Source organism: Cherax quadricarinatus, chromosome 51 (assembly GCF_038502225.1).
Source record: "Cherax quadricarinatus isolate ZL_2023a chromosome 51, ASM3850222v1, whole genome shotgun sequence".
NCBI classification, from domain to species: Eukaryota; Metazoa; Arthropoda; class Malacostraca; order Decapoda; family Parastacidae; genus Cherax; species Cherax quadricarinatus.
The window spans coordinates 17,539,875-17,551,244 of record NC_091342.1 but is presented as its reverse complement, the minus strand read 5'-3'; the positions used below and the strand labels follow the sequence as shown (position 1 = coordinate 17,551,244).

Sequence of the window (11,370 nt, the reverse complement as noted above, 5' to 3'; positions counted from 1 at the left end):
AAAAAACTGCATGTGTACATAAAGTGAACATCAAAATGGTATACAATACCGACAAGTTGGTAGGTAAGACACATAGGCAACATTTAGGCAACTTTATTCCGAAACGTTTCGCCTACACAGTAGGCTTCTTCAGTCGAGTACAGAAAGTAGGCAGGAGCAGTAGAGATGTGAAGACGATGTAATCAGTCCAGGATGTAATCAGTCAGTCCTCAGCCTGGAAACAGAATTCTTCTCCAGGCTGAGGGACTGACAACCTCAAATCTACATCTTCAAGGGTGATGGACTGATTATATTGTCTGCACATCTCGACTAAAGTAGCCTACTGTGTAGATGAAACGTTTCGGAATAAAGTTGCCTAAATGTCGCTTATGTGTCTTGCCAACCATGTGTACACAAAGGTTAAATAACTTAATTAACGTGTACGTCCCAATTTGCTTTTCTGAAAGTGGGAACAATTGAAGTACCGGTTTTCATGTGACAATCTCTGAGTGTCGCATCTGATTACCTTTAAGCTTTCCGAGTTAATTTGATAATGCAACCTCTGAGCGGCTCCAAACTTAATGTACTCCTGTATTTCAGGATATTGGTCACTTTGATCTCGTTTTAAAATTTGAATTAGATTTCGGTTGTGTCCTTATTGAAGAAATTGAAATATTCGTTTCTATATGATAATTTTTCCAATGCCTCTTCTGATTTCGTTCAAATCTTCAGTGCTAATATTTAAACTCATTATCAACATATGTTGCACTCTGCACTATTCCAATTACGTGCATCGAGGCACAGAATACGGGGATACCTTTCTCAGATCGCGCAGCGTCCATAATACATCTAGTTTATTGTGAACCCCACGTCCATCCTGTGGAGTGTTGCGCAAGAACATATAGAAACACAAAAGGCCTAGGAACTAGGCCCCAAAAGGGTGAACAGGAGTTCACTCTGCATACGAGTATACAATTATAATTAATTTGTTACAAGCCAATTTGGGATAATTGCTTGAAATGGCTAGAATTATTTTCACTAATAAGATATCTTGAGATATCACATAGGTTATTATGCTTATCTCTATATTCCTTAATAAGTGGAAAATCAAGCACATAAGTGTTCTAGAAAGTGACATAAGGATGACCACATACTTTTCATTTAGTTTGAGCACTAAGCTTGGTACCACAACACAATAAGTCAGTTGAACGTAGTTCTAGATGTTCTAGATGTTCGGTAAACACGCTCATCTACACGCTCGTATTATCAGAGTGAGTTGCGGATCTACTCGGGCCTCTGTCTGCAGTCTTGTAACATTCAGATTCATTTTCACTTCTCTCTCAGTGCAGTCAGAATCACGGTATATTAATCAACTTTTAAGTTAGATTGTTACGAGGGCTTTGGCAGTGTGTCCAGAAGAGGACTTGAAAGGAGATGCCCATGATGCCCATGGGAGGGAGGAATTCCTGGGAGGAAGAAGCTGCTGGGAGGGACAAGCTACTGGGAGGGACAATCTACTGGGAGGGACAATCTACTGGGAGGGAAGAGCGCCTTGTCAAGACAGCTACTGTGAGGAAGTCCCTATAAGGGAAAGGCTCAATTTACTCTAAAAGAGAGAGAGAGAGAGAGAGAGAGAGAGAGAGAGAGAGAGAGAGAGAGAGAGAGAGAGAGAGAGAGAGAGAGAGAGAGAGAGAGAGAGAGAGAGACAGAGAGAGAGAGAGAGAGAGAGAGAGAGAGAGAGAGAAGAGAGAGAGAGAGAGAGAGAGAGAGAGAGAGAGAGAGAGAGAGAGAGAGAGAGAGAGAGAGAGAGAGAGAGAGTGAGAGAGAGAGAAAAAGAGAGAGAGAGAGAGAGAGAGAGAGACTTACTTTGCTGAAGTTCAGTGTTTATAAAATAAGGTTCACCACCTGGCTTAACTTACGTTGACAACAAGACGACAGCCAAAACGACAGCCAACATGACAGCCAAACGACAGCCAAGACGTTAGATAAGATGACAGATGGCCATCCAGCCGAGAGCAAGATGACAGCCAGGCATACAAAGCCATCAACACCTTCATTCTGGCTGTGACCTTCTCAAGGACATCACTCCATCAGCCATTAATCTTTCCTAAACCGACTTGCACATTTGGAAGCATTTGGCAAAGTGAAAGTTCTAATATCAGGTCTGTAGAACAGACCCCCTCCCCCTTTTTTCAGAGGTGAAAGTTCTCTAATAGCGAGGCAAACTAGCTACACGTTAATAATATTGCTAGTGTTTCCTACTGACCATTAACAACATCAATACTGATATTACTGGGAGCAGACACTGAGCAGAGGTGGGATACAGATTATTAGTTTAACAAAAATATGCAATTCCGATTATTAGGAGAGTGAATCGTCGAAGCAGCGGGATGGGATTGACTGGTGAGAAACAGTTGGTTGCCAATAGCAGATTGGGGATAGAGCCTCCATCACTTCCTGCACGGCTTTAACACTTCACACACACACACATTATATATACATTATGCATACATTATATATATATATATATATATATATATATATATATATATATATATATATATATATATATATATATATATATATTCATATAAATATATATATATGTCGTGCCGAATAAGCAGAATTTGCGATCTTGGCTTAAATAGCAACGTTCATCTTGCCATATAGGACAAGTGAAAATTTGTGTATGCAATAATTTCGCCAAAATCATTCTGAACCTAACGAAAAAAATATATTTCACTGTGTTTGTTTAGTATTAAATTACTGCAAACAAATCTAAAATATATTTAGTTGGGTTAGGCTAAAAAAAATTGTTCTTGTTATAATAAGGTTAGGTAAGTTTTCTAAGATTCTTTTGGTGCAAAATTGAAAATTATTACATTAACATTAATGAAAAAAATATATATATATATATATATATATATATATATATATATATATATATATATATATATATATATATATATATATATATATATATATATATATATATATATATATATCCAATAAAACGCGTGAGGCTTGAACCTGCACAGTTGGAAACAAAGTAATCTGTTTCAAAGTTCAAGCCTCCTCTGACCTGAGATAAATGTCTGTAAACAATTCCAGTTGTTCTACGAATTACAAACATAGTAATCTCTCTGGTGGACCTGTGCATGACGAAGAGATGAAAAACTAATTACCAGCCTAGTACCACCGGCTCTGAGCAAACGCCTAGTTTAGTTTGTACTGAAATTGTGCGTGGTCTGACTTATAGGTAGTACTGCATACTTTTTTCCAAAGTTTATAGGTCCGAGCCTCTTCTGGCCTGAGGAAAATGTAAATAATTTCGTGTGTTTTGCAGATTATATGGGCAAGCACACATTACAGTGACCGTGACGTGTCACTGTAAACCTTACTTTCAGTATACACAGGGAAGAAATCACTATAAAGCCAATTGCTATATCTTCAGAAAAGTTGTAAAGAAAATTTTATACCTTAAGAATGGTGAAAGCCCACGCTAGGTATGTCTACCTCAAAACCAACTCAATATAACTGTACATTTGTAGACAAATGCTGAGGCGCGTTAGTATTTATTAGTTTGAGATTTTGTTCAATTCCTAATTAACAGCCACTCAGGGTTATACAGCGCTTGGGGGGGGATGGGAAGTAACAGGTTTAATCCAAGGTAGAGGAGGGTCGCTCGAATACCTCAAAACAAGAAGCGTTTATCGTATCAAGTGTTAAATGGGTAGAGAGGGGGGTATCAGGTTTATCCAAGAAAGGGGAGAGTAGATGCAACTCCTTGGACCAAGAGCCGCTCACCAGCATCGTTTGAAAAAATATATATAAACAGGAAGCAAGTCACTAAAAATATTTTAGGGTCATAATAAAGGGATTTAGTGTTAGCTTCCACAAACACACAAACAACTGCAACCACAAATCCATTGCCGACTAAAACCACAAAACAAATGAGCTGGCTCTTACCTTGAAGTGTTTGCTTTGGACTCTCTGATGTACTCAAATGTAAGTGGTTGTAGGGGTCGGGTCTCAGCACCTATTGCAAAATGCTTGTGGCACGATCACTTGCTGTAAGGGCAGAGATTAATTACCATATCAGTTACACGCTACTAATTACGACACATTTCCACAATAATATCTAGGTTCTTTTAAATCATAAGAAAAACGTAAGTAAACTTTATATACATAGAAATATGCATCTCTTCGTATGTATAAAACAATATATTTATATATATATATATATATATATATATATATATATATATATATATATATATATATATATATATTGCTGTTGGAGTGTGAGCAAAGTAACATTTATGAAGGGATTCAGGGAAACCGGCAGGCCGGACTTGAGTCCTGGAGATGGGAAGTACAGTGCCTGCACTCTGAAGGAGGGGTGTTAATGTTGCAGTTTAAAAACTGTAGTGTAAAGCACCCTTCTGGCAAGACAGTGATGGAGTGAATGATGGTGAAAGTTTTTCTTTTTCGGGCCACCCTGCCTTGGTGGGAATCGGCCGGTGTGATAATAATAAATATATATATATATATATATATATATATATATATATATATATATATATATATATATATATATATATTATGTCGTGCCGAATATGTAAAACTGGTCAATTAGCAATAACTCATTAAAAATTAAGTCCTTTCTGAAATTTTCTCTTATACGTTTAAAGATATATTTTTGTCATTAATGTTAGTGTAATTTTTTTTAATTTTGCACCAAAAGAATCTTAGAAAACTTACCTAACCTTATTATAACAAGAACAATTTATTTTAGCCTAACCCAACTAAATATATTTTAGATTTGTTTACAGTAATTTAATACTAAACAAACCCAGTGAAATATATTTATTTCGTTAGGTTCAGAATGATTTTGGCGAAATTATTGCATACACAAATTTTCACTTGTCCTATATGGCAAGATGAGCGTTGCTATTTAAGCCAAGATCGCAAGTTCTGCCTATTCGGCACGACATTATATATATATATATATATATATATATATATATATATATATATATATATATATATAATATATATATATATATATATATATATATAATATATATATATATATATATATATATATATAATATATAATATATGTATATATATATATATATATATATATATATTATATATTATATATATATTAGGACGCTACCCCTCCCAGCCAGTGGAGACGTGGCTAGGAGCTGTGAATCGACCCCTGCAGCCACAACTAGGTGAGTACACACACAGTCTTACACAGTCACACACATACTGTCACAGTCTTACACAATATTAACAAAGCTGCTGCATGAGGGTCGGTAAGAATGAATTTCACCTACACACCACCAGTCAAGAATTCTTCAGTCCCTAAAATGAAGACCAAATTAAAGTAAGCGCAAATATACACCAATGAGTGTATACAAATATATATATATATACATATATATATACACACACATCTGCTATCAGTGCATATACAGAGAGCAATACACTCCTAATATATACAACGTCACTCACAAGAATTTCACTTAATGGCTTCAGCTTGTGCCTCGCTGTTCGTATCATGTTGTTATTGTTGTTGTCTTTCAATGGCTACGACAGCTCATGGAGTGCAAACCTCGTTCCCAAAAAGTCTGTTGATTTCGCGTAGCGCTCATACGCTAACTAATCTGTCTATGGAATACGTGGAGTACGGACATGAATGTCTGGGTCAAAACCAGAGCTGTTGAGAAGGACTGGAAATGCATAATTTCGAATTTCCATGTTGAGCAAAACCCTGGCGAAGTTTTATTACCGGCAGGATGGAGCCTCTCGCTGCGGTTAATGTTTGTATTACAGAGCAAATTCTACATCTTTTGCAATAATTTTTATAAATTTTTAATTGTTGGAATACATTTAGATTATTTTTTTTACGTGCACGTAAAATGGACATATAGAAAAATTATAAGATTTATTTTATGTTTTAAGATTGTTCGTGTATTTTAAAGCCTCGGAGGGAAATCGAATTTTTCGATGCTTCAGCTCTGGCTTCGCCTGTGTTCCGTATGCTGGCTTCGTCCGTGTTCTGCATGCTGGCTTCGTCCGTGTTCCGTGTGCTGGCTTCGTCCGTGTTCCGTGTGCTGGCTTCGTCCGTGTTCCGTGTGCTGGCTTCGTCCGTGTTCCGTGTGCTGGCTTCGTCCGTGTTCCGTGTGCTGGCTTCGTCCGTGTTCTGTATATTGGTTTTGTCTGTGTTCTATATGCTGGCTTCGTCTGTGTTATGGCTTTGTCTATATTTTGTGTGCTTTGTTGCACTCTGTATGCCGGCTTTGTTGCACTCTGTATGCCGGCTTTGTTGCACTCTGTATGCCGGCTTTGTTGCACTCTGTATGCCGGCTTTGTTGCGCTCTGTATGCTGGCTTTGTTGCACTCTGTATGCCGGCTTTGTTGCACTCTGTATGTTTGTTACACTCTGTATGCCGGCTTTGTTGCACTCTGTATGCCGGCTTTGTTGCACTCTGTATGCCGGCTTTGTTGCACTCTGTATGCCGGCTTTGTTGCACTCTGTATGCCGGCTTTGTTGCACTCTGTATGCCGGCTTTGTTGCACTCTGTATGCCGGCTTTGTTGCACTTTGTATGTCGGCTTTGTTGCACTCTGTATGCTGGCTTTGTTGCACTCTGTATGCTGGCTTTGTTGCACTCTGTATGCTGGCGTACAGAACACAAGCCAGCGTATAGAGAACAAGCCAGAGTACAGAGCACAAAAAGCCAGCGTACAGAGCACTACAAAGCTAGGATACAGAACACAAGAAGCCAGAGTACAGAGCACTACAAAGCCAGCATACAGAACACAACAAGCCAGCTTTCAGAGCACAACAAAGCCAGAGTATAGAGAACAAGCCAGAGTACAGAGCACAACAAAGCCAGCGTATAGAGAACAAGCCAGAGTACAGAGCACAACAAGCCAGCGTACAAAGCACAACAAGCCAGCGTATAGACCACAAGCCAGAGTACAGAGCACAACAAGCCAGCGTACAGAGCACAAGAAGCCAGCGTACAGAGCACAAGAAGCCAGCCACCCCAGGGCAGAATTAGTTAGCTAGAGATAGAGATATTATCGGCTGGGAGACGCCGTGTGCCGATTCCTCAAAGTAAAGTTACGACTCTTGTTAAAATTCTCCTCCTGCCTGACCGCCCTGTGCATTCCACCGCTGTCTCGAACCCTCGCCGCGACCCGGCTTCACCCCCAGTTCTGCGCTCAAATCCCGCTTGTTCAGCGACAAAACCGCTATTTATTCAGTTGTCTGGAGAGCCTGCGCTGTCGCCGGGCAATCAGATAGGCATTGTCCGGAGATATGATCGGCGGGACTGAAGTCAAGGCTGCGCGGAGAGGTTCGGGACGAGTTACGGCCTCATGTTCACTTGCTAATTGGGCGGCCCACCCCCACCGAGTCACCAGCTGGCGGCTCCGACTTAGGCTTCACAGTGCCAATTTTCACCCGACCCCTCGCACTTCCAGCTTCCGACATGCCCCGACCACACACGTCAATGTGACATAATATACTCAAGAACCTACCACTGCTAAGGTAATCCAGACACCAGTGAGGCGGAGGTGAACTTTGTGCAGACGATGTCTGATACGTACACATAAGACAGTGTCTGATACATATACAAAGTCTCTGATACATATGCATAACAAAATGTTTTATACATACACATAACACAATGATAAATATAAAAGTTTATTGTGATGATAGTATGTGCCAGGTGTAAACACACACCAATATATATATATATATATATATATATATATATATATATATATATATATATATATATATATATATATATATATATATATATAAATGTCGTGCCGAATAGGCAGAACTTGCCATCTTGGCTTAAATAGCAACGCTCATCTTGCCATATAGGACAAGCAAAAATTTGTGTATGCAATAATTTCGCCTAAATCACTCTGAACCTAGCGAAAAAAGTATATTTCACTGTGTTTGTTTAGTATTAAATTATTGTAAACAAATCTAAAATATATTCAGTTGGGTTAGGCTAAAATAAATTGCGCTTGTTATAATAAGGTTAGGTAAGTTTTCTAACATTCTTTTGGTGCAAAATTATAAATTTTTACATCAACATTTATGAAAAAATATATCTTTAAACGTATAAGAGTAAATTTTAGAAAGGACTTAATTTTAAATGAGTTCTTGCTAATTGACCAGTTTTACATATTCGGCACGACATATATATATATATATATATATATTATAGTTAAGCTTATATATTTGCTTAACAATTCACAAACAGGCGAAATTATTTACAAACATTGTCGGTATTTTATACCATTTTAATGTTCAATCTGTCAGACACTGCAACACAAGGGTATCTTGGTACAGACCTGGAATCAACTTCGACAACCTCTACTAGTGAGAACGGCTGGATTTGAGAGGGACCTGACCTTCCAACATCTGCGTTCTACTAGTGACCTACGTCTCACCTCCTGGCGCTATATAAGGCTCCATCCTGTCACTTCAACTCCATATTGTTTCAAACTTTGGAACAATGCTCTTCTCCAGACTGAGGGACTGACCACCTCAAAACTTTAAGGGTGATGGACTGATTACATCGTCTTCAAGTCTCTTCTGCTTCTATCAACTTTTCTGTACTCGACTGAAGAAGCCTACTGTGTAGGCGAAACGTTTCGAAATAAAGATACCTAACTGTTGCACATGTGTCTTACCTAACAACCTGTCGGTATTTTATACCATTTTAATGTTCACATTTAAAGATATATTTTTTTCATTTATGTTAATAAAAACATTAATGATTTTATACCAAAAACCTTAGAAAACTTGCCTAACCTTATTATAACAAGCGCAATTTAATTTAGCTTAATCCAACTAAATATATTTTATGTAATTTTACAATAATTTAATAATAAACAAACGCAATGAAATATTTTTTTTTCGTTAGGTTCATATTGATTTTTGCGACATTATTGCATACACAAATTTTCGCTTGCCTTATTCGGCAAGAAGAGGGTTACCATTTAAGCCAAAATCACAAGTTTTGCCTATTAGGCACGATATATATAGATATATATATATATATATATATATATATATATATATATATATATATATATATATATATATATATATATATATATATGCCTAATCATTTCTACACGGGCTAAATAATTTACAAAGATTATCTCTCTATCTTCTATCTCACCTTCAACAGTATTAAGACTCCATTCTCATACTGGAGCATCATATCGTCCCAGACCATGGCGCTGACCTCTCCTCCAGGCTGAGGGACTGACTGCCTCAAATACTATTTCTCCAAGGTTGATGGACTGATTACATCATCTTCATTTCACTACTACACCTGCTGCGTCTGTGTTTGACTGAAGAAGCCAACTGTGTAGGCGAAACGTTTCAACATTAAAGTTACCCAGCTGCTGCACATGTGTCTTAATCGTCAACTAATTAGTATTTTATGCCATTTTCATCATGGCGTCTTAAAGCTGGTGTCTGCGCAAGTGTCAACAGGGTGACAGTCAGGCCATTTTATACTCACTGTATTTTATACTCACTATATTTTATACTCACTGTATTTTATACTCACTGTATTTTATACTCACTATATTTTATACTCACTATATTTTATACTCACTATATTTTATACTCACTATATTTTATACTCACTATATTTTATACTCACTATATTTTATACTCACTATATTTTATACTCACTATATTTTATACTCACTATATTTTATACTCACTATATTTTATACTCACTATATTTTATACTCACTATATTTTATACTCACTATATTTTATACTCACTGTATTTTATACTCACTGTTTTTTATACTCACTGTTTTTTATACTCACTATATTTTATACTCCTGAACCTGAAGTTTACCTGAAGAGAGTTCCGGGGGTCAACGCCCCCGTGGCCCGGTCTGTGACCAGGCCTCATGGTGGATCAAAGCCTGATCAACCAGGCTGTTACTGCGGCTGCATGCAATCCAAAGTACGAGCCACAGCCCGGCTGGTCAGGAACCGACTTTAGGTGCTTGTCCAGTGCCTGCTTAGAGACAGCCAGGGGTCTGTTGGTAATCCCCCTTATGCATGCTGGGAGGCAGTTGAACAGTCTCGGGCCCCTGACACTTATTGTATTGTCTCTTTACCTGCTAGTGACACCCCTGCTTTTCACTGGGGGGATGTTGCATCGTCTGCCGAGTCTTTTGCTTCCGTTGAGTGATTTTCATGTGCAAGTTCAGTACTAGTACCTCTAGGATTTTCCAGGTGGATATAATTATGTATCTCTCCCGCCTGCGTTCCAGGGAGTACAGGTTCAGGAACTTCAAGCGCTCCCAGTAATTGAGGTGTTTTATCTCCGTTATGCGCGCCGTGAAGGTTCTCTGTACATTTTCTAGGTCAGCAATTTCACCTGCCTTGAAAGGTGCTGTTCTCAGTATACTTTATACTCACTATATTTACTCACTAGCTGTCAAACGAGAGATTTATTCTCTGACATTTGCCTTTTCCATTTATGAGAGGGAGAGAAATGACGAGAAAGTAGAAGAGATGGAGGGGAAGAAGGAAAAAGTGGAGATAAAATGAGAGAGACTATTGAATAGGAGCTCTGCCAGAGCGAGCCAATAGAAGGCGTATCGAACTGCTGACGCTGGAGAAAGAAACATCTGGGTCCTGGCAGACAACAAGTAAGGGAAAAAGAATCAATGTTTTCCCATGGTAAACGTAAAGAAAACTGTAAAGAATGGAGGAGAAGTCGCAGGGAGGTAGTGAATACAGGTTGTTTAGGAGGAGAGAGAGAGAGAGATAGAGAGAGAGAGAGAGAGGTGTATACTCACGGTGGAAGCTGTGAGAGTAAGATTTATAAAGGCTTTAAATACAGAAAAAACGTATATAAATTTTTTGTCAAACGCGAGTGTGAAATGAGGTAACGCAAATCATATTGCTAATTATTATAATTTTTGGAGACCTTCTTTAACATTTTTTTATTTTATTATTTTTGTTTCGCGTTGAGTCACGTGTTAACACTGAGACAGTGTTAACACAGGTATTGTTCGGGGGGTCACCTGGGGTCAGGGGTCAAGGGAACGAGAGGTCACCTGTAAAATGCTGTCAGTCATGGATGTTTTGGGCAGACTAAAAAGGATTCCCCATTGTCAAATTCTTTAACCCGCGGAACGCGAAATGTCTATTGGTGTTTCAGAAAGAATTCCGGTAAATCTGTTTTCGTTGGAATTCGCGTCTTGTAAAATCCTAGAAAATAAGTGAAATCAGTCGCGTATTTATACACTTACCACTACCAAAACTCCGTCTGTTTCTACACTACGGGTTATACAAGGT

The 11,370-nt window shown here is 38.2% G+C and overlaps 1 long non-coding RNA gene across 1 annotated transcript in view; it reads right to left on the bottom strand.

Moving 5' to 3' along the window:
* Positions 1-5,564, bottom strand: part of LOC138854159 (uncharacterized) — a 48,975-nt gene extending 43,411 nt beyond the window's left edge. Inside the window, exons 1-2 of the long non-coding RNA XR_011393385.1 lie at positions 5,509-5,564; positions 3,949-4,050 (exon numbers count right to left, since the gene is read on the bottom strand). This is a non-coding gene — a long non-coding RNA (uncharacterized lncRNA). The remainder of the gene's footprint in view (positions 1-3,948; positions 4,051-5,508) is intronic.
* Between the last annotated feature and the right edge of the window lie 5,806 nt (positions 5,565-11,370).